At 35.1% G+C, this 22,656-nt stretch overlaps 1 pseudogene; it reads left to right on the top strand.

The window, feature by feature from the left end:
• Positions 1 to 411: 411 nt before the first annotated feature.
• LOC144576553 (disintegrin and metalloproteinase domain-containing protein 2-like) lies at positions 412 to 22,122 on the top strand (annotated as a pseudogene).
• The last annotated feature ends 534 nt before the right edge of the window (positions 22,123 to 22,656 follow it).

The raw sequence follows: 22,656 nt of genomic DNA, 5'->3' as shown, positions 1-22,656 counted from the left end.
ATAAGATAATTGGTTAGTGGTTTGACTTGAAAATACCTTCATGCTAAAACTGTTTATCAACAAAGAAGTCAATTATGTGTAAAAAGTTTCCTACATATTAACAGATATTGACTTATTATAAAAACTTACTTAAATTAAAATACATTTTAATTAGATTAAAATACTTAAATTACTTAACTACAGGTTAAGCAACACAATGGTTAGCTCTGGAGTATGTCTAGGATATGTCTATGGATAGTAGACAGGAGTCCTTTCAATTGTTAAACATTTCATTGAAGTGGTTTTGTATGATCTTAAATCTATTTTTATTTTGAATGTTATATTATGATCTTATTTTGTACAATGAGTATCTTAATCCATTTCAGAATTTTAAATGTATTTGTTACTTATTTTTAATTACTATGTGTTTAATATGATAACCACACCTTTTTATTTTCAGAAGTAGAGTTTGGTCCTGCAGAATGTTATTCTCACCGTAATTCAAAGACTGATGTATCTGGAAACTGTGGTGAAGTTGATTCAAGATACACACAGTGTGGAGCTGAGTATGTTTTCAGAAATTAATCTTAGAACCTCTACGTATCATCTTATATTTGAAAATAACATCAAATAATTAAGATTATGTGTAAGCAAAATATCCCCTGAACATAAAGACCCTGTTTATTCAAATTATAAATATCATAGACAAAGAAGTCTGTATTTATTCTCTCCTATACCCAAATTATCATTTGTGCTTTTCCACAAAGTGTTTAATTTTCATACAGGTACATTAATTACCCATCAGCAATTATTTTTATTACTCACGCTGTTACTTTATTTTTTACAAAGGATGACAATCCCCTTAGTAGTAAAGTGAAAATACATGAATTTTTACTATTTAAGAAGCAAAGTGTGGTATTTAAGAACGTGTGCTCTACAGCCAGACATTTTGGTTTTAAATCCCAACCCCACTCTTGTGACCTCAGGCATGTATTTCAGTTTTTTTATATGCAAAATATGCACATGAATAACACATCACTGGTTTGGTGCCAATGGGAAACATAGACACTCTATGAAAAACACTTGACTGGTAACTGATACACAGTATGTACTATAAAGTGTTAACTATTAGCAGTTACTATTATTAAATACATTAGAACTAGAAGGCCGGCCAGGGTGGCTCAGGCCTGTAATTTCAGCACTTTGGGAGGCTGGATCCCCTGATAGGAGTTAGAGACAAGCTAGCAACATGGGAAAATCCTAAAAATACAAAAATTAGCCAGACATGATGGCGCAGGCATGATGGCGGGTGCCTGTAATCCCAGCTACTCGGGAGGTTGAGGTGGGAAAATCGCTTGAACCCAGGAGGCGGAGGATGCAGTGAGCTGAGATCGGATCACTGAACTCCAACCTGGGCGACAGAGCGAGACTCCATCTCAAAACTGAAAAAATCAATACATTAGAACTAGAATGTTGTGGAAACCCATTTCTTTTTCGTAAAATTTATGTTGATTTATTTCAAAGGTAAAGTAAAACTTCTCTAACAGGGCCGGGCGCGGTGGCTCAAGCCTGTAATCCCAGCACTTTGGGAGGCCTAGGCGGGTGGATCACAAGGTCAAGAGATCGAGACCATCCTGGTCAACATGGTGAAACGCCGTCTCTACTAAAAAAATATACAAAAAATTAGCTGGGCATGGTGGTACGTGCCTGTAATCCCAGCTACCCAGGAGGCTGAGGCAGGAGAATTGCCTGAACCCAGGAGGCGGAGGTTGCGGTGAGCCGAGATCGCACCCTTGCACTCCAGCCTGGGTAACAAGCGCGAAACTCCGTCTCCAAAAAAAAACAAAAAACAAAAAACTTCTGTAACAAACGTTCTCGTTTCCATGAATAGTACAAGGAATTCCCTTACACCCTTTGCTTAGGTGTGCAGATTGTGTCTTTCCTCATTGCTTGACCTTCTATTATTCTAACTCTTCTCTCCTCTCTTCATAATTATTTTTTCTGAACTGTTTGAGTGAAAATTGAAGACTGTGCTTGTTTATTCCTCAATAAATCAGTGTATTTATTCCTCAATAAATCCTCAATTTATCTTGAAAATGAAGATGTTTTCTTACATAAGTTATTATAGCTATCAAACATGACTCATATTACAATTTCATTCATTGTTTAAATAGAGTAATTTTGGGCTTTTTTTTTGAGACGGCGTTTCGCTGTTGTTACCCAGGCTGGAGTGCAATGGCAGGATCTCGGCTCACGGCAACCTCCGCCTCCTGGGTTCAGGCAATTCTCCTGCCTCAACCTCCCGAGTAGCTGGGACTACAGGCGTGCACCACCATGCCCAGCTAATTTTTGTATTTTTAGTAGAGATGGCGTTTTACCTTGTTGACCAGGCTGGTCTCGATCTCTTGACCTCGTGATCCACCCACCTCGGCCTCCCAAAGTGCGAGCCACTGTGCCCGGCCTAGTCTATTTTTCTTGTTCAGGAAGAAGCCCAGTGTCAGATATTCGTGTTTACTCAGTGTGTGTGTGTGTGTGAGCTTCGCTCCCGTTCACCCAGACTGGAGTGCAATGGAGCGATTTCGGCTCACGGCAACCTCAGCCTCCTGGACTCAAGCCATTCTCCTGCCTCAGTCTCCCGAGTAGCTGGGATTACAGGCGCTTGCTACCATGCCCGGCTAATTTTTTGTATTTTTAGTAGAGACAGGGTTTTGCCATGTTGGCCAGGCTGATCTCAATCTCCCACCTCGGCCTCCCCAAATACTGGGATTACAGGCGTGAGCCACTGGGACTGGCCTCTCATAATGTATTTTTTAGAGTTGTTTAGTTTGAAATTTTTTTTCTTTTTAGTTGTGTTACTTTTTATTAATTTTTTTGTTTGTTTCTTTTGTTTGTTTTTAAATAATACTGGTTAAGTAATTTGTAGAATTTTCCCACAATTTAGGTTTCTTTGATATTTTTCAAGATTATATATAAGTTATGCATTTTGGCATGTTTGTCACTGAAGTGATATTGTTGTGCCCTTGATTTTTTTCAAGGTACATGCCATTTTCTTTTCAGCATTAGACATTTTAGGTTAAATGTTTTGATAAAGTCATTATTCTTTAAGTCTTTCAACTGTGAATTTTTTTTTTCCTTTTGTGTTTACTGTGTGATTTTGAAGGAGTTATACTGAGGCTCTGGGCATATTCTGTTTCTCCTGAAACTTTCACAAACTAGTTTTAAAATCAATCCATTGGTGATTTTCTAATTGTATAATTGACTTTGCCTTTATTAGTCAGAAATGTAGGGAGAAGAATTCACTCTCTATTTTTATTTGCTTATCTATATATTTATGTATGTCAGTTCAGACAGTAATTATTATTTTATTCAATAGGATAGAATACATTACTATCATTATTTATTTTGATACTTTCTCAAATTGTCTTAATTTTGACTACTGGGAATCCCTTTGAGTTTGTTAATGTGTCCTTTTCAAAAGTCTGTATGACTTTTTAATAACTTCCAACTTTTTCTAGCACAAGGAAAGATGTCATAGGCTGCATGGTACTTCTTCTGCTTCTGCTCTGGATTCAGCTATTTATCCAAGGAGCCTCGATTCCTTTTCTTAGAAGATGGTATTTGAAAATAAATACCTAAGCACAAGCTGTGTGCCCGTCTGCTGTTTCTCATTACCTCTCAGGCCTATCAGTCAACGGCGCTAGGACATGCATTTCATATATACACATACATGTATCACATATTCATTTATTTAAATCTCTGCATTTAAGACAACTTAGTGATAATTCTAATTCCAATTAAGTGTCATAAAGTACATCTTAGAAATACAAGTTGCTTTCTCATATACTCAAGTTCCACATGCACAGACATTTGCTTTATAATTGCTAAAGCATATACTGACTAAAGGAAAGCTTCTAGCTAGTATAACTCTATTTTCCTTTCATCTTTGATTCCTTTTATGTTACCTGTGTTAAAGGGCTTCTCTGCTGAATGCAATGTCTGGGTAGTATTGGTGTTAGTATCCAGTGATTTATTTACCCTCTCTGTTTGTTATATTTTACTTTTTCTTTGTATGCTTAGCATATTTTTAAACTTTATATATATAATATGACTAATACATAATAGAAATTGCATTCACTTTTGCCTTTCTGAAGGCTAGAATTTTGGAATGGAAGAGATTAGTTCGGCGGTCATCCAGGTTTTAGGCTGAGTATAAATCTGAAATTTATATTCAGATTTTAGTTCTCAGTCTACGTTTCCAGTCATCTAATTGATATTAGGCTCATATTTTAATTCTGTCCTTGGATTGTTCCAGCTAAGAATCTTCAATCTTGGATGTGCTTTCATAAATTATTAAACAAAGCCCATCTACAGAACATCTTGTGCTGCAGTTCCCATTCTTAAAGCTCAGTTATATAGTTCTTCCCTTTCTAGTTACATTCCAGCGTCTTCCAAGTATTAAGCAGGTGGTCTTCAGATTACAGTTCTACCTTACTACAATGCCCTCCAGCCAAAGACCACGACGAAGGCAGCTGTAGTAGAACAAGTGGGGATTTTCTACATGTTGAGTGGTAAAAATGCACATTATAAGAAATTGTGAAACATGCCAGTTTAGAGATTTGGACTTGTGTTAAGTCATTTTTAAAAAGCTTTCAGGAATTGGATCTTTGCTCTAAATTAGATGTTTTTAAGTAGAGCTACATTGTAGTAAGATATAGTAAGAGACATATTGTAGTAAGATGCACATGACCATGTATCTTAATAAATCTCATATATGAAGAGGGAAGGCTAAAGTGAAGCCAAAGCTGGAATTGCTAATGAGGCAATAGTCACACCTATTAGTTGAATCATGAAAATGTACAGTAAATTTGTGGTTTGGACAATGTTTATGTTTCTCCTCTGTGTTCAGACATGATCTATGGAGTGAACTTGCTTTTTCTCTTAATCTTTCATGATCACAGAATGGCTTTGCCTAAGGTTGATGTTCTATGAAATTACTTACTGTTAGGCCAGTCACAGTGGCTCACCCCTGTAATCCCAGCACATTGGGAGGCCGAGACGGATGGGTCACTTGAGGTCAGGAGTTCAGGACCAGCCTGGCCAACATGGTGAAACCCCCATCTCTACTAACAACTACAAAAATTAGCCAGGTGTGGTGGTGTGCACCTGTAATCCCAGCTACTCTGGGGGCTGAGATGGGAGAATCGCTTGAACCCAGGAGGCGGAGGTTGCAGTGAGTCAAGATCATGCCATTGCACTCCAGCCTGGGCAACAAGAGTGAAACTCCCTCTCAAAAAAAAAAAAAAAGAAAAAGAAAAAGAAATTACTTAACATTTAACACGTGTGCACTATGAGTGCGGAACAGCTTTTATCAACTCCAAGCCCTTGCCTGAGACACCTGGCCACTTCAGGGGCTGGTTTGCCCATTTTCGTTTTCTTCTTTTGGCCTAAGGGAGAAAAGTTCAAGCCATAGAAAATTGCTCCAAGATATCTAGATTTTCATCACTGCTGAGATTTTGATAACTAGGAGGCTATTTAGACAACATCTGTTGTCTATCTCAACATACATAGTTGCCCTAAGGTTAGTCTCTCTGCCTGCATGGTTTCCTGAACCTTCTGATGTAGCAATGGTCATGTGGTAGCATTTAAGATTCCAAACAAGATGCATGGGCCAAATAAAAATCTTACAGTTTGTAGCATGTACTGTAGGCAAATGCTCACATTAATCTATAGGACATAGTACCTTATGTGACATACATAGTGATAAAACTACAGTATTAATTGGTGATTATTTTTGTTAATTAATGTGAGTGACCTTGAAATTTTCATTTTAAAATCACTCAAAAGGTGAACAGATGTTAAATTCATGTTTAGCTTGGGTTTGATTTTGTTTCAGTTTCAAAGAAAAGTGAAGAAATGACAAAAAAGTTGTCAGGGTGGCCAGGAAATATTAGGTTGATCCAAAAGTAATTATGGTTTTTGCCATTGAAAGAGTGGCAAAACCCACTATTATTTTTGCATCAACCTTAGTTCATAATAACTAAAATGTTCAGTTGTGATTGACAATTTAGGCAAGGCCCTTATTTATTTATTTATTTTGGTGTTTTAAAATGAATTGCATATATCCTTTGCAAAGCTTGAACACTTTATTTAAATCTATCTGTTTTAGAAATAATATTCTTGTATTTCTCTAAATTAAAATTAATGATTTTTATTTATGGATAAATTATAGAAATCTGCAGTGTGGAAAATCAATATGTAAATATGTAGGGAAATTTTTACTATGAATTCCAAGAGCCACTACTATTTATGCCAACATAAGTGAACATCTCTGCGTTGCTGTGGAATTTCCCAGTAATCATGCCGACTGCCAAGAGATGTGGATAAAAGATGGAACTTCTTGTGGTTCAAATAGGGTAGGTAGTTTTTCATTCCTAAATAATTTCCCAATATTTTAGACTCTGCTCTTTGTTGAGATGGAGTCTCACTCTGTTGCCCCAGCGGGAGTGCAGTGCTATGGTCTCTTCTCATGGAAACCTCCGCCTTCCAGGTTCAAGTGATTCTCTTGCCTCAGTCTCTTGAGTAGCCAGCATAACAGGTGGTTCCACCATGCCCAGCTAATTTTTGTATTTTTAGTAGAGACTGGTTTCACCATGTTGGCCAGGCTAGTCTCAAACTCCTGGCCTCAGGTTTTCTGCCCACCTCAGCCTCCCAAAGTGTTGGGATTACAGGTGTGAGCCATTGCACCTGGTGTAGACTCTGTTCTTAAGTGATACATAATTCGTATTTTTCTCTCGGAATTTAAGTGTAGATTCAATACAGAAAATCGAAAAAAGCTTTAAAAATAATACTAATACTCATGCATATATGCCATTGCGATGACTGTTTCATTGGTTATTTAGTACTTTTTTCATTGAAATTATGTATATTTACTGAATTGAAAACCACATTGTTCATTCACTGTATTTTATTAAATTATCTCATATGACACAGAATATATCTAATGTCATAAACTATCTTTTGATGTAATTATTTTTAAATAGCCATTAAAATAATATATGCCTATTGTAAAATAATATATGCCTGATGAAAATAATAATCAAATTCACAGAATAAAGCAAAATCAATCCAATTTGCATATCTGAGATAGAATTACTCTTTTCAGTTTTACGAATCTCCCATCAATTTTTTATAGACACACACACACACACACACACACACACACACACACATAAAATTGTATTTATCTATCTACATATCTATCTTTCCTATTTTGCATTCAATATGGTACCTATGCATACATATCAACAGTTTTTGCCTTTCTAGATTTTTTAATTAAATAAAATACGAAATACTTGTATATAAACACATATATATACACAAGGAGGTGCAAGCTCAAATTAATCTCATGTTTAATTATAAAGCCTCTCTGGCTTAATAAGTAACAGAATACAATAAATCCCTTATTGAAGAAAACAGGGAAAAGAAAAGTATATTTGACTTTGGAGCAAAAGATATTCTTTGTGAATGAAGAGTAAACCAAAAATGTCCATATTTTGGTTGTAACCAAGTATAAATAAAACCTATTAGTATTTTCACATCTTAATTGCATGTCATTGTGAATGTGTACATATTTAAAATATATTTATTTGATAATTGAAGTATTTGCCATATAAACTGTACTTTTGTTGTAACCTAACTTTACTAACATTCATTTAGAAAATTAGAAGGTAAGAGTGTTTACAAATGAAAAAACTGGCATTCCAAATTCTCACACAAAACGCAAGTAACTTAAAAAATGTTGTAACACATTTGCTTTCATTAAATTTACTTTGTAAATTTTGTACCAAATTGATTCCCAAGACTATCTTAAATTTTAAATTCTCCATTGTGTCTAAACAGCCTAAAAGATGCTATGTGAGGTAGGAATTGCACAGGAAACAGGAAGCAGCAAGAGTGGCTTAGATAGTTGGTAGTTAATTTTTTTTCCATAGTGCAAAGTAATTTTGGAGGTTGCCCATCCAGAGCAGTTCCTGGGTGCCATTATGGCATCAATGATCCAGACTCAGTCCAGTTTTTAGCTATCGATCTTATACTGTGATCCTCTTTCATATGGCCTTCAAAATGGTTGATTGGAACTCCAGATATATCCACATTTCAAAATGGATGATTGGGAGAAGTTAAAGGAATAATGGGTGCACACCACAATCAGTAAACAGGATGAAGGATGTATGACGGGCAGTGCCCTGCCACAGTGTTCATGACAAAGGTGATGTCCCATCAAGTAGACATCTACTTCAGCAGCTTTAAAACATGCTACCGTTTATCATAAAAATGCAATACATAATATTGTCACAGACGTTTCTGTTCCACGGCAGGGTAGAGATTTTGGGAAGGTGTTATCCAAGTGGTGACCACAAAACTTTGCCTTCATCTATATCATCTATTGTTATCTATTAGCAAACAGTGATCAAATTAGCTGCACGTTGATTGCCCAGGCTTGTAGCCTGGGGAAAGATTTCAGCCCTGCACACCACTGCCTGGATGTAAACTTGGTACTGTTGGTGGGGCACAGTGGGAGGACTGGTTTTTCTGGCTGAGTGGAAAGCTGAGTGAGGCCCTTCACTGCTGGCTTCCCCCCACTTCCCTGGTGTCTTGTACAAGGCAGCATAGGCAGCCATAATCCCCCAGGAAATATAACTCCATTGGCCTGAGAATCACACGCCCATCCCTCACAGGGCCACAGAAAGCTCCACCCAAGGAGAGTCTGAGCTCTGACACACCTAACCCTGTTCCCACCTGAGGGTCTTTCTCCACCTGCCCTGATGGTAAAATACATAATCTCTTGGGAGCTCTATGGCCCCACCATGAACTAAGAAATCCGAATACTTATCCAGATGACCCTAAGGAAGGCTAGTATTCTCCCTATACTACTGATGCTCTCTTGAAAGCACCACCTCCTGGCTGGAGGCCAACCAACTCAAATATTTGCAATGACTTGTAAAAGAGCAACTCTATTCCAAGAAAGAAGAAAACAGTTATTCCAACGCCTGTAAGTAACATCCTGGCTAACAAGAGGTCCTGAGTCTGTCCGCGTGACAACTTTATTGCCAGCACAACCAGCATTTGAGAAAACCAGCACAATAAACACAGTTACAACCCAGATCCCTCAGAGACTGCTTCACTCCCCTGCTGCCTCCACCAGAGAACATGCTGGTATCCATGGCTGAGAGAGCTGAACATGGATCACATCACAGGACTTTTTGTAGACACTTTCAGTAAGAGCCCAGGGCCTAGTAGCTCCACTGGGTGGCAAGACCCAGAAGAAAAATAAGTCACTGCAGTCCAGCTCTCAAAAAGTCCCACCCCTAGGGGAAGAGGAAGAGCACCAATCAAAGGAGCATTCTGTGGGACAAAAGAGTCTGAACAGTAGCCCTTGATTCCCAGATCTTTCCTTTGACATAGTCTACCCAATGAGAAGGAACCTGAAGAACAATTCTGGTAATGTGACAAAATAAGGTTATTTAACACCCCCCAAAGATCACACTAGCTCACCAGAAATGGATCCAAAGCAAGAAGAAATCTCTGAATTGTCAGAAAAAAAATTTAGAAGTTCAATTATTAAGCTAGTCAAGGAGGCACCAGAGAAAGGCAGATACCAACTTAAATAAATCTATAAAATGATATAGAATATAAATGAAAAAATCCCCAGAGAAATAAATAACACAAATGAAAAACAATCCCCACTCCTGGAAATAAAAGACACACTTAAAGTAATGCAAAATACTCCAGGAAGTTTCAACAGTAAAATCGAACAAGTAGAAGAACTTCAGAGCTGAAAGACAAGGCTTTCAATGTAACCTAATCTGACAAAGACAAGGAAAAAAAATTTTTTAAAGCCTCCAAGAAGTTTGTGATTATGTTAAACAACCAAACCTAAGGATAAGTAATGTTCCCATGGAAGAAGAGAAATCTAAAGGTTTGGAAAACATATTTGAGGGAATAACGGAGGAAATCTTCCCTGGCCTTGATAGAAATCGAGACATCTTAATGCAAGAAGGTTAAAGAACACCTCAGAAATTTATCACAAAAAGCTCATCACCTAGGCATATAGTCATCAGGTTATGTTAAGGCAAGATAAAAAATAGAATCTTAAGAACTGTGAGACAAAAGCATCATATTACATTTTCTTTATAAAGGAATACTTTTCAGATCAACAGCAAATTTCTCAGCAGAAACACTTCAAGCTGGAAGGGATTGGAGTCCTGTCTTTAGCTTTCTTAAACAAAACAATTATCAGCCAAGAATTTTATATCCAGCTAAACAAAGCTTCACAAGTAAAGGAAATATATGGTCTTTCCCAGACAAAGGAATACTGAGAGAATTTATCACTACCAAGCCAACAAACACTACAATAACTGCCAAAAGAAGCTGTTTAAGTCTTGAAATTTGCCAATCCAGATAGAAAAAGCTTCATAAGTAAAGGAAAAATATGGTCTTTCTCACACAAAGAAATGCTGAGAGAATTCACCACTACCAAGCCAGCACTACAAGAACTGCCAAAAGAAGCTCTAAGTCTTGAAATATGCCAAATGGTACCTCCTTAAAGCATAAATTTCACAGGACCTATAAAACACACACCACACACACACACAACAAAACAACAAGATATTCAGGCAACAGATAGCATGATGAACAGAATAGTACCTCACATCTCAATACTAACATTGAATGTGAATGTCCTAAATGCTCCACTTAACAGATACAGAATGGCAGAATTGATAAGAATTCGCCCACCAAATGGCGGCGGCCTTCAAGAGACTCACCTGACCAACAAAGGGCAACCAAATGGGAAAGGAGGAAGTCAAGGTGTCACTGTTCTCTGATGACATGATTACATACCCTGACAGTGTCAAAGAGTCATCCAAAAAGCTCCCAGAACTGACACATGAATTCAGTCATGTTTCAGCATACAAAATCAATGTACACAAATCAGTAGAACTGCTATATTGCCAACAGCAACCATGCTGAGAATCAAATTCAGAAATCAAACCCTTTTATAATAGATGCAAAAAAAGGAAAGTGAAATAAAATAAAATACTTTGAAGTATACCTAACCAAGGAGGTGAAAGACCTCTACAAGGAAAACTACAAAACACCGCTGAAAGAAATACAGACAGCACAAAAAACAGAAATATATCCCATGTTCGTGGATGGGTAGGATCAGTATTATGAAAATAACCATAGAGCCAAGAGAAATCTACAAATTCAATGCAATTCCCATCAAAATTAAATTATCATTCTTCACAGAACTAGATAAAACAATCCTAAAATTCATATGGAACCAAAAAAGAGCCCGCATAGCCAAAGCAAGACTAAGCAAAAAGAACAAACCTCTAGGCATCATGCTATCCCACTTCAAACTATACTAAAGAAAAACAGCATGGTTGTGTACTCAATGTAGAAGCTAGTGTGTATTTTTTAGAAAACAAACAAAAAACCAGCATGGCACTGGCATAAAAATAGCAGAGACCAATGGAACAGAATACAGAACTCAGATATAAAGCCAAATACTTACAGCCAACTGATTTTCGACAAAGAAGACAAAAATATAAAGTGAGGAAAAGACGCCGTGTTCAACAAATGGTGCTGGGATAATTGTCAAGCCACAGATAGAAAAATGAAACTGGATTCTCTTCTCTCACCTTATACAAAAATTAACTTGAGATGGATAAAGACTAAAATCTAACACCTGAAACCATACAAATTTTCTGAGATAACATCAGCAAAACCCTTCTAAACACTGGCTTAGGCAAAGACTTCCTGACCAGAACCTATAAGCAAACTCAGCAAAACACAGATAAACAGAAGGGGCTTAATTAAACTAAAAACTTCTGAACGGCAAAAGAAATAATTGACAGAGTAAACAGACAACCCACAGAATGGGAGAAAACCTTTGCAAACTACGCATCCAAAAATGGACCAATATCTAGTATCTAACAGGAACTCAAACAAATCAGCAAGAAAAAAACAACCCTATCAAAAGGATGGCTAAGGATGTGAATAGACAATTCTCAAAAGAAGACATACAAAGGATAATAAACATACGTTAAAAATGTTCAACATTACTACTTAACAGGGAAATGCAAATCAAAGCTAACAATGTAATATGACCTTACTCCTAAATTATAAGAGGAAAAAATTCCAAAATATTGCCAATATTCTCTAGCAAACGTTTAAAATAAAAAATATTTCCAATTATTTGTTCTTGGGCTTATCATTAGTTGCTTTGAGTGTTTGTGTGAGTGCATTAAACATTTTTTGTTCTTTTGTAACACAGTATTATTTGATATAGATTGAAAGAGATCTCTGAAAATAATTACCAAATCTTTGTCTTTGTGCTTAACTTTCCTATTCTCAGTTGATTTACCCGCCAGCAAGAGAATTAAACAAGTCAGAATCCTTGGTATCATTCACTCATCTCTTTCTACTATGTATATTGCTCCAACTCAGCTGGTTTAAATTTCTGTCTCAAATACAATACATCTACTGGTTTCCATCCCATTACCACTCAGTTTCACCGTTTGGTTATCATTTTTGTGGACCACAGAAATGGCACTCTAACTTTGTATCTCTCAGCTATTGCTATTTCCATTCTCTTTTCCAAAACCTACTTTTATCAGCTTTCCTTCTTCCAACATGTAAATACAGCAAATTGCTGTATTTGGCCAACTTGTTCATGAAGAATATAAGATTCTACACAATCTTGCCAATAATATCTTCTCTCACATAATAGCTAGTTTTTTGTTTGTTTCTCTCTCCTTTTTTATGGTGTGAACAAGATGACATTTGTGTTCACTGATGATTCCCTTGGAACCAGGTACATCTGTAGGACTCAAATATTTATTTAATGAATGACTGAATGGTCACACTGCCCTTTATGTTTCTCAAAGGTTCAATACAGTATTCCATGGTAGAGTCATTTTAAATATTATTTGTCTTTTATAATACTCTGTCTTCTACTTCTATACCAATTAAATCCCATCTATCATTGGGGCTCAATGAGAAGGTTTTACTATTCTCAAATATTAGACACATTTCCTGGATTTTATACTTTCATAAATCAATTTTTTCACTACAGCATTCATTACATACTTATTTGTGTTTTCCTCCCTTCATATCTGTACCTGCTATCCCAGTTTGAGCAGGGAAGAAGCTGTTATTGCTTTGTTTACTCTGTTTACACGCAGATAATCAGAGTCTCATCTAGTGCTGGAAACATAGTAGCTCAATACATGAATTATTCATTGTTAGTATAGCAATGCTTGCTGCTAATCAGTGCCCTTTTTATTAGCATGGCATGGAATGCTCTTAATTAAATGGCAAATCTAGGTGGCATGTTGAATAACTAATTTTTGTTCATCCTTTTTAGGTTTGCAGGAATCAAAGATGTGTGAGTTCTTCATACTTGGGTTATGATTGTACTAAACAAAAATGCAACAATAAAGGCGTAAGTAGCGCTACTTTGAGGCAAAAACAGAAATCACTGAACTTAATTTTAGGAAACTAAATGCATTGCTACACACACACACACACACACACACACACACACACACACACACCCTGCACGAAGGAAAACTGGCCTTATCTGACACACACATTATTTGATAATTTTACTTGAACACATACACATCTAGAGGCTTATCTTAGAAGGCGATATTTCTCTTGCTTTTAGGTATGCAATAACAAAAAGCACTGTCACTGTGGTCCTTCATATTTACCTCCAGATTGCATCGCTCAATCAGATTTCTGGCCCGGTGGGAGTACTGACAGTGGCAATTTTCCACCTGCACCAACCAACCTCCCTCGTAAGTATTAATAATAAATTGGAAATATAATTAAAACATAATTTGAATTGATTTGATTTAGTAACATGAATAATATTTGGTTTACCAATTTATATCTAGACTATGTTTGGACATTAAATTGCATATGAACGTGTATGTTTTACTTCTGTCTCCAGAGAGTAATATATGACAACATATGTAGCATATGTTATGAACATATCAGTCAGGGCCCAGGCATAGAGACAGTATGTTGCATAACGAGGCAGGGATGTATCGCAGGATTGAAACCACAGGGAGAGTTACTGTTAAGCATGAGCTGGAGGCGTACAGAATATACAGGCACTGTTGGCGATGCTGGAGAGGAAGGTGGAGTAATATCAGAGCTATTTTTACTCTGTGAATCCTCCAAATTTTACTCAGCGATTCCCAGTGATGAAACCTGACTGGAAGACAGCAGGTCAAGGAGTTTGGGCAGTGTGGTTCCCTGTAATATTGATCACAGCAGGAAAAGCTAGATAGATGAATTTTAGAGAAAGCCGGAAGTTAACTGGCATATCCAATAATGCTCAGGGCCAGGAGATTTATTTGGTATAGAAACCTAAATTCACACACAATCAGAGCCGTTTTTTTCTGATTTTGAGTCATAAGTACTTTCTACATTAATTCCAGTATCTGGAAATATTATATTTCATGTTATATAGTAGTAGATGGATGAGTTTAAAACTTTCTAATTAATGTATTTTCAAGCTATTTCTATTTTACCAGCAACAATTAGCTTATCTTCCCGTTGGCTGCAATTATTTGCTCCTATTTATGCACACACATGCCGGTGAGCAAGGGGGACCACTCCTTGCCAGATTGGTTTTAGTGGTATGATTGACCAGTAAAATACGCAGAACTAACATTCTAGGGCTCTCATGATCATCCTACAGCCTCTAACTAGGTATTTTGGAATACTTACCTTGTAACTCTCATTCCTGGAAAATTCATTCTCTCATTCACTTCTTGAAAATTATCAGCAATATCTGAAATTTGATTGCACTCAGAAACAAAAATACAACCATTTAATAAGCCCTCCTGAAATTCATGACCAACAAAATTATGAGCAAAATTGAATGCTTTAAGTTACTAAGCTTTAAGGTAATTTCTTATACAGCGATAAATAATAAAAACATTTAGCTATCAATATGTTGTGTATTTATGTAACAGAAATCTAAAATGTGGCCTTAGCTTTGAAATTGGAAAGTGTATGGAAGATAGAAAGGCAGGAAACTGTTGAAGTCTTAGAACATGTTGAAGTTGGTGAGCAATCCAAGGACAGTTTAAAAACATGTTAACATGGTGCAGAACGTGAAACCGTTATTATGAAGTGGTAAATTGTTTGGCATCACTGCCGCCTTTGGTGATGTGGAAAATTGAAGTCACGCCTACTGTGGAACTACTAGAACACTCTGGGACACTGGTTCAAGCAAGAATTTTATTGGTGAAAGTAAAACTAATTTTTATTCTCAGCAAGTTTCTTAAAGTAAGGAATGGTGAAATTTAATCTCAAATGCTCCAAATTTGAGATTAAAGCAATCAAATTTTATCTGAGATCAAAATTAAGCAAGGCTTTTGATGGTAAATCCCTTTGTTAAAGTCTCAGAAAAACTTAAGTTGATATCTCTTAGATACTTTTTTGTTTTGAGATGGAGTCTTGCTCTGTCACCCAGGCTGGAGTGCAATGATGTCATCTCCACTCACCACGACCTCCACCTCCTGGGTCCAGGTGAATCTCCAGCTCCCAAGCAGCGGGGATTACAGGTGCGCCTCACCACGTCAGACTGATTTTTTGTGTTCTTAGTAGATATGGAGTTTCACCATTTGGCCAGGTTGGTCTTGAACCCCTGACCTAGGGATCATCCACTTGCCTAGGCCTCCCACAGTGTTGGGATGACAGGTGTGAGCCACCGCATCCAGCTGAGACTCTTTCATCTATACAAAGGCCTTCTAAGTGTTTTATGTAAATGCATCATAAAAACTTTCAAACAATAAGGCTACTAAGAATTTTAAACTGGTCATTTCATAACAGCCTCACAAGATCAAATACAGAGAAAGGCTTATGACAAAGAAATGTATTAGTGTGGCCTTTGTTTAATGGATTGTGTTTTTATTTGATACATCAGAAATTCAAAAGAATTATATTAGCTCAGGTTGAAACTGATCAAGATAGCATGTATGTTCGTTGGTTCCCAATCACCTAACACAATCCATTAAACAAAGGCCACACTAATAAATCGCTTTGTCATATAGGCAAGCAACAGGCTGATAAAGGTACTCAGATGTGAAAAGGACTATTTAGATTATAAACCAAAGGGCACAACCAAAAAGTCAGAAACCACACTTCTTCTTAACCTGTGGGTTTATGATTTTTTTAAATTACCACCAACAAAAATGAACAAACAAACAAAAAACGATAGGCACAGATGGTTTCACAGGTGAATGGAACCAAATTCTTGAAAGAAAGCAATACTCTTTTCAGAAAACAGTGATGGGGAAGTTCCCGTCAACTCATGGTAGGAGGAAACATAATTCTGATGCCACGTTCAAACAAGAAACTCAACAAAGAAGAAAATCACAAAACAATATTCTTCATGAATATGAATATAAAAATCCTCAACAAAATATTAGCCTATGATCTACAGCTATCCATTTTAAAAAGCATTAGAAGAGTCACTTTGGGCATTTATGTTTTCAAGTTATCTATTTTATATAAAAAATGTTAATTATAAAATTACTAAATTGTTCAAAGGTTTTATTCTGGTAGACTTAGTAAAATACAGAAATATCTTTGCCATATTTCCAGTGCTTGCTTTCAAATATTTGATTTTTTTTCCTCCTAGAAAGGCGCTTCATTGAGAACGTTTACCATTCCAAACCAATGAGATGGCCATTATTCTTACTCATTCCTTTCTTTATTGTTTTCTGTGTACTGATTGCTATAATGGGGAAAGTTTATTTCCAAAGGAAAAAACAGAGAACTGAGGACTATTCAAGCGATGAGTACATAGATTTCATAGTTAAGATTTGTTATTTGTATAATTTATAAACATAGTCAATAAATAGCATTGTGGTAGAGGTAATAATAGTTCAAATTTAATTATTGTCTTTGTATGGGAATTTAATAACTCCTATATTAATAACTAATGGTGGGGGTGGCGGCTCACACTGAGGTCCCACCAGTTTCTGAGGCCGAAGCAAGTGAATCACTTAAAGCCAGGAGTTCAAGATTAGGGCAACATGGTGAAACCCCGCCTCTACAAAAAAATACAAAAATTAGCCAGGCATGGTGGCATGCACCTATAGTCCCAGCTACTCAAGAGGCTAAGGTGGGAGGACCACTTGAGCCTGGGAGGTGGAGGCTGCAGTGAGCCGAGATTGTGCCACTGCACTTCAGCCCAGGCAACAGAGTGAGACTGAGACTCAAAAAAGAGAAAAATTATATATATATATATGTAAAATATACACACACATACACATACATATATACACATGTAATTGCTGATCTTCAAAAAAATCTGTTGGTATATGTGTGTATTTATATATATATATATATATATATATATACAATGTGTGTGTAAATGTATATATGTAAATATAGATATGACATATGATGTATATTTTTTTTAAAAAGCTGAATTTTCATCCTGGGTTTTCCTGTTACCTTACATTAAAGTAGCATAAAAATTCCTTAAGATACAGAAATATTACATAGTTATTTAAGTATTATTAAATTAGAAATCCATATTCAACAATTAAGATCAAATAATGAAAGAAGGTAGATAAACTTTAAAGATAAACTTTAATGGATAGCTAAACTTTATCTAATTTTGTCCCTAAAAAAGTCGAGATTCTTATAAGATTAAAATTGCAAACCTTCAAAAAATCTGTTGGTGTACACACAATCGTATATATATATATATATATATATATACACACACACACACATCGTGTAGATTGTATATATAGATACGATGTATGTATATAATAGATACAATGTCTATATATAGGTACCTATCTATAAGATGTATCTATATATATAGATACATGGTGTATCTATATATATACATGATATTTATGCACACACACACGATGGGTATATACTGTATATGATGTATCTATATAATAGACATAGATATAATAGATATATCGATATACAATATATATCATGATACATGCGCACACATATATGAACAGAGTTTTTTGAAGGCTGGCAATTTTACACTTATAAGAATCTGGACTTTTTTAGGGGCAAAAGTAGATAAAGTTTAGCGATCCATTAAAGTTTAAAGTTTACCTTCTTTTATTTTTTTGATCTTAATTGTTAAATACGGATTATTAACTTAATAATACTTAAATAACTTTGTAATATTTCTATATCTTAAGGAATTTTTATGCTATTTTAATGGAAGGCAATTTAAAAAGCCCAGGAAAGCAATTTAGCTTTTTTTTTTTTTGTAGTAACATAAATTGAAACACAAGCAGTTAGAAGTAGAAAAATACTAAAAATTAATACATAATAAAAAACGTATCTAGATGATAGCCATGTCTAGTTTACAGAAAACAGAAAACAAACAATTTTTATTAAAAATAAAACCATCTGGCCGGGCGCGGTGGCTCAAGCCTGTAATCCCAGCACTTTGGGAGGCCGAGACAGGTGGATCATGAGGTCAAGAGATCGAGACCATCCTGGTCAACATGGTGAAACCCCGTCTCTACTAAAAATACAAAAAATTAGCTGAGCATGGTGGCGCGTGCCTGTAATCCCAGCTACTCAGGAGGCTGAGGCAGGAGAACTGCCTGAACCCAGGAAGCGGAGGTTGCGGTGAGCCGAGATCGCGCCCTTGCACTCCAGCCTGGGTAACTAGAGCGAAACTCCGTCTCAAAAATAAAATAAAATAAAACTATCTGCTATAAAAATACAAGCAAATATTAAAACTGTTTATTTTTTTCAATAAAATTGCTATAAAATGATTTTTGCCTAAGAGTTATATATCTGTGTCCTTCATTTTGCTTGAAATGAATTGAATTTCATTAAAGTACTTAATAAGACAATGTAAATGAAAAGAGAATATATTTCAAAAGTTGATATGAAATTGCTGAAATAATGTACAGCACCTAAACTAATTAGTAAATACTTAAATTTCCTGAAGTGGTTTTCTCATATTGGATAACTATTGTGGAAAAACAGATATCAAGTATCTTTAGGGAAAAAGCATAGCTAGTGATATGAATAGAAAGTAATGGGTTGAAAATCAATGGCAAAAACGTTTAAAGATATTTAACCAATAATATTATGAATACAAAAATGATCTGTTTGTTTTCAGACAGACATATATCGCTGCATTTTTTCATATTTAGTGATGCAAAGATGTGCATTATTAGTCTTGATTACCAGGGCAGAGATATTCTCAGTGATAGGGTATTCTCAAATAAGGGGTGAACCCCGATCTCAGGTAAAAATTCAGAGCTGTTTCAAGACTAACAAATAATACAGAGGTTTGTAAAACCATCTTGAAGAAAATTGAATATTGTTTTAATTTTTAATATGCAGGCAACTTGAAAGTGAGAGTGAACCTAAAGGGTAGGCTGGACAACAGACATGCCATGATATCACTGTGAGTTTCTTTCTTTCCTTTTTTTTTTTTTTTTATTATACTTTAAGTACTGGGATACAAGTGCAGTTTTGTTACATAGGTATACACGTGTCATGGTGGTTTGCTGCACCTATCAACCCATCATCTAGGTTTTAAGCCCTGCATGCATACGGTATTGATCCTAATGCTCTTCCTCACCTTGCTCCTCATCCCCCGACAGGTCCCAGTGTGTGATGTTCCCCTCTCTGTGTCCATGTGTTCTCATTGTTCAACTCCCCCTTATGAGTGAGAACCTGTGGTGTTTGGCTTTCTGTTCCTCTGTTAGTTTGCTGAAAAGGATGGCTTCCAGCTTCATCCATGTCCCTGCAAACGACATGAGTGAGTTTCAAATACTTTAAGGATGAGTGAGAGAGAGAGAGAGAGACAATGCAGTATATTAGATACACATAACTAAACTAAATATATATTAAGTAGTGACAGTCATATACCTGTATATAATAAAAACAGCAGATAATATTTTTGAGAATTATAATATTTTTCAGAATTTGTAATAGACATGATCAAGTTATAAATGATATTGAAATTTCCCATTTAAAAATGTCTTGCAGTGTTATATTTTAAATTATTTTCCCTAGTTAATTTTACTTCTTTAGCATTTGTGTATTTAAAACGTTGGCTAAAAATAAATTGCATGATATGCGTCTACTCTGCAGTCAGTTTACTTGCGTGCTCTTTGTTGAAGTAGCTATCATTTTAACTTACTTGCTGATAACGGTGACTTTTTTTCATTTATTCAGTCTTCTAGAGTAATTACCTGCGATGGATAAACACACAAAACAATGGAAGAAAAGAGAATGTACATTACCTGATTTCCTGGGACTCAAACCTGCATATTGTGATTTTAATTTGACCAGAAAATATGGTGTACATATATATATATATATATATATATATATATATATATATACATGTATAATTTCACAGATAATTTAGTAATCAGAAATGCATGATAATGAGTTTTACATTACAAATTTCTGTTTTTTTAAGTTCTCTCACACTATTTCTGTGGGTCAGTAGACACTAATTCTGTCAGCAGGGGCATGGTATAAGAAAATATTGTAATGAGGTGGTACCATAATTAAAAGCTGCTGTTATATTTTAAAATGCAATGATACGTTGTTATATTATATTGTGATGATCCGTAATCAATCAAAGACAATGATCCTAAAATTCGGAGACATTTTCCCCATATGCTGCTGAAAAAAGACATTTTCAGATATACAAACATTCAAAGTAAAGATGAACAAATATATACCATAGGAACGTTCTACAAAATGAAGCAAATTTTTAAGTATAACAGCATTAGTAGGATAAAAGAAGAGTGTATTATAATGCAAAAGGGCAAGCTGTTAGGAAGTTATAATGATAATAATTAAAATTTTATGACTTTTAATATAACTTCAACCTGTAAGAAGAAAATATTGATAGAACAAAAAGAAAAGGAGAAAAATCATCAAATACACTGAAGAATTTGAGCAATATGATTGGCAAAAATGATCTATTTGATATACACAACTTCAAAATATAAATGTTAAGTCCATGTGAAATAATTACTGATATATTCTATATGCTTGGGCATATAACAGGTCTAACCAATTTCTCATCACTGAAATACTTCAGATTATGTTGTCTAACGAAAGCAAATTTAAGATCTAAACAATTTACAGATCAAAGAAGAACATTCAGTGGAAATTTGAATATACTTTGAATTGTATACTATAAAAGTATTATAGGAAAAAAATGACTGACATAGCTAGGCCTTGCTCAGTGGGAATCTGAGACCACTTGAAGATGTTAAAGGAAAATTGAAAATGAACCTATAACTATTGTTAAATTAATTGAATGAAAGAAATAATATAGAAAACTGAAAGATTTAATGAAAATTAAAGAAAACGCTAATATTAAGAATAAACAAAGCTGAGGTTATTTCTTTAAGGAAATCAATAAACCTTTTAAAATATGCTAATACTAGAGAACGATTTTGAAGACACACATGAACAATATCAGAAGTGAAAAGGCACACACTCATAGTCACTAGTAATAGTAAGAAATTAAAACATTTAAATGAAATAGAAGTATTTCTATAAAAAAGACACTTTCCAAAACTGACCTAAGAAGAATTTAAATATCCACATGTAACTGTAGTTTAAAGCAACTGTAATCAAAATTAAAACGTGTTTTATAAAGAAAATTTAGATTTTGATGGCTTCCTCTTTGCAAACAAGTAAACACTTAGGAAGATAGAACTTCAGTCCTACACATGCTGATTCCTTTCATGAGGTCAGCAAAAATTAATAACAAAACATGGCTAGGATTAGTCAGCCTGAAAAAAGAAGGAAATCTTGTCACATGCAGTAAAATGGATGAAATTTAAGGACATTATGCTGAATGAAATAAGACAGTCACACAAAGGCAACTATTGCATGATTCCACTTATATAAGGTATCTAAAATACTCAAACTATTTGATTAAATTTGACTGGATTCCCTAATTTATAAGCAGATACACACATAAGACACATGCGTTTTTAGGTACTAGAAATAGACTTGAAGTTTTTTAATTTGATGAAAGGGATCAACAATACATGAATAATGAAAATAATTAATATTGAATATTTAGTCTTTCCTCCTAATATTGTGAAGAAGTTAAGATAATTCACTATTAACATTTTTATATATCTTTGTGGAAATTCCAGTCAGTAAATATGGCTACAAAAAATATAAACTTTAAAAAGAAATCTTTATCCAAAGAAAACCTTATTATAATATAAACATAGAAAATCCAAAATAATCTATAGATAAAATATTTGAATTACCAAGTGAATCTCAAAAATCCATTGAGTATAAATTGAATACACAAGTATCCCATTTGTATATAAGATACAAAATATAAAAACTAGGACATTTTAAAGAATATTATTTACATTAGCACTAAACATATTGAATTCTTGAAAATAACCATTCTAGAAAAACTATGACATCTGTACATACAAAATGATAAATTACTATTAAAAGAAATTAAACAATAGTGTTAGGCCTTTCTTGCTTTGCTGTAAAGAAAAACCCCAGGCTGGGTAATTTATAAGTAAATCACACTACCTAACTTCAAAATGGGCAAACATCACGGCACTGGCGCAG

Source organism: Callithrix jacchus, chromosome 13 (genome assembly GCF_049354715.1).
Source record: "Callithrix jacchus isolate 240 chromosome 13, calJac240_pri, whole genome shotgun sequence".
NCBI classification, from domain to species: domain Eukaryota; kingdom Metazoa; phylum Chordata; class Mammalia; order Primates; family Cebidae; genus Callithrix; species Callithrix jacchus.
This window is presented reverse-complemented; position numbering and strand designations above follow the sequence as displayed.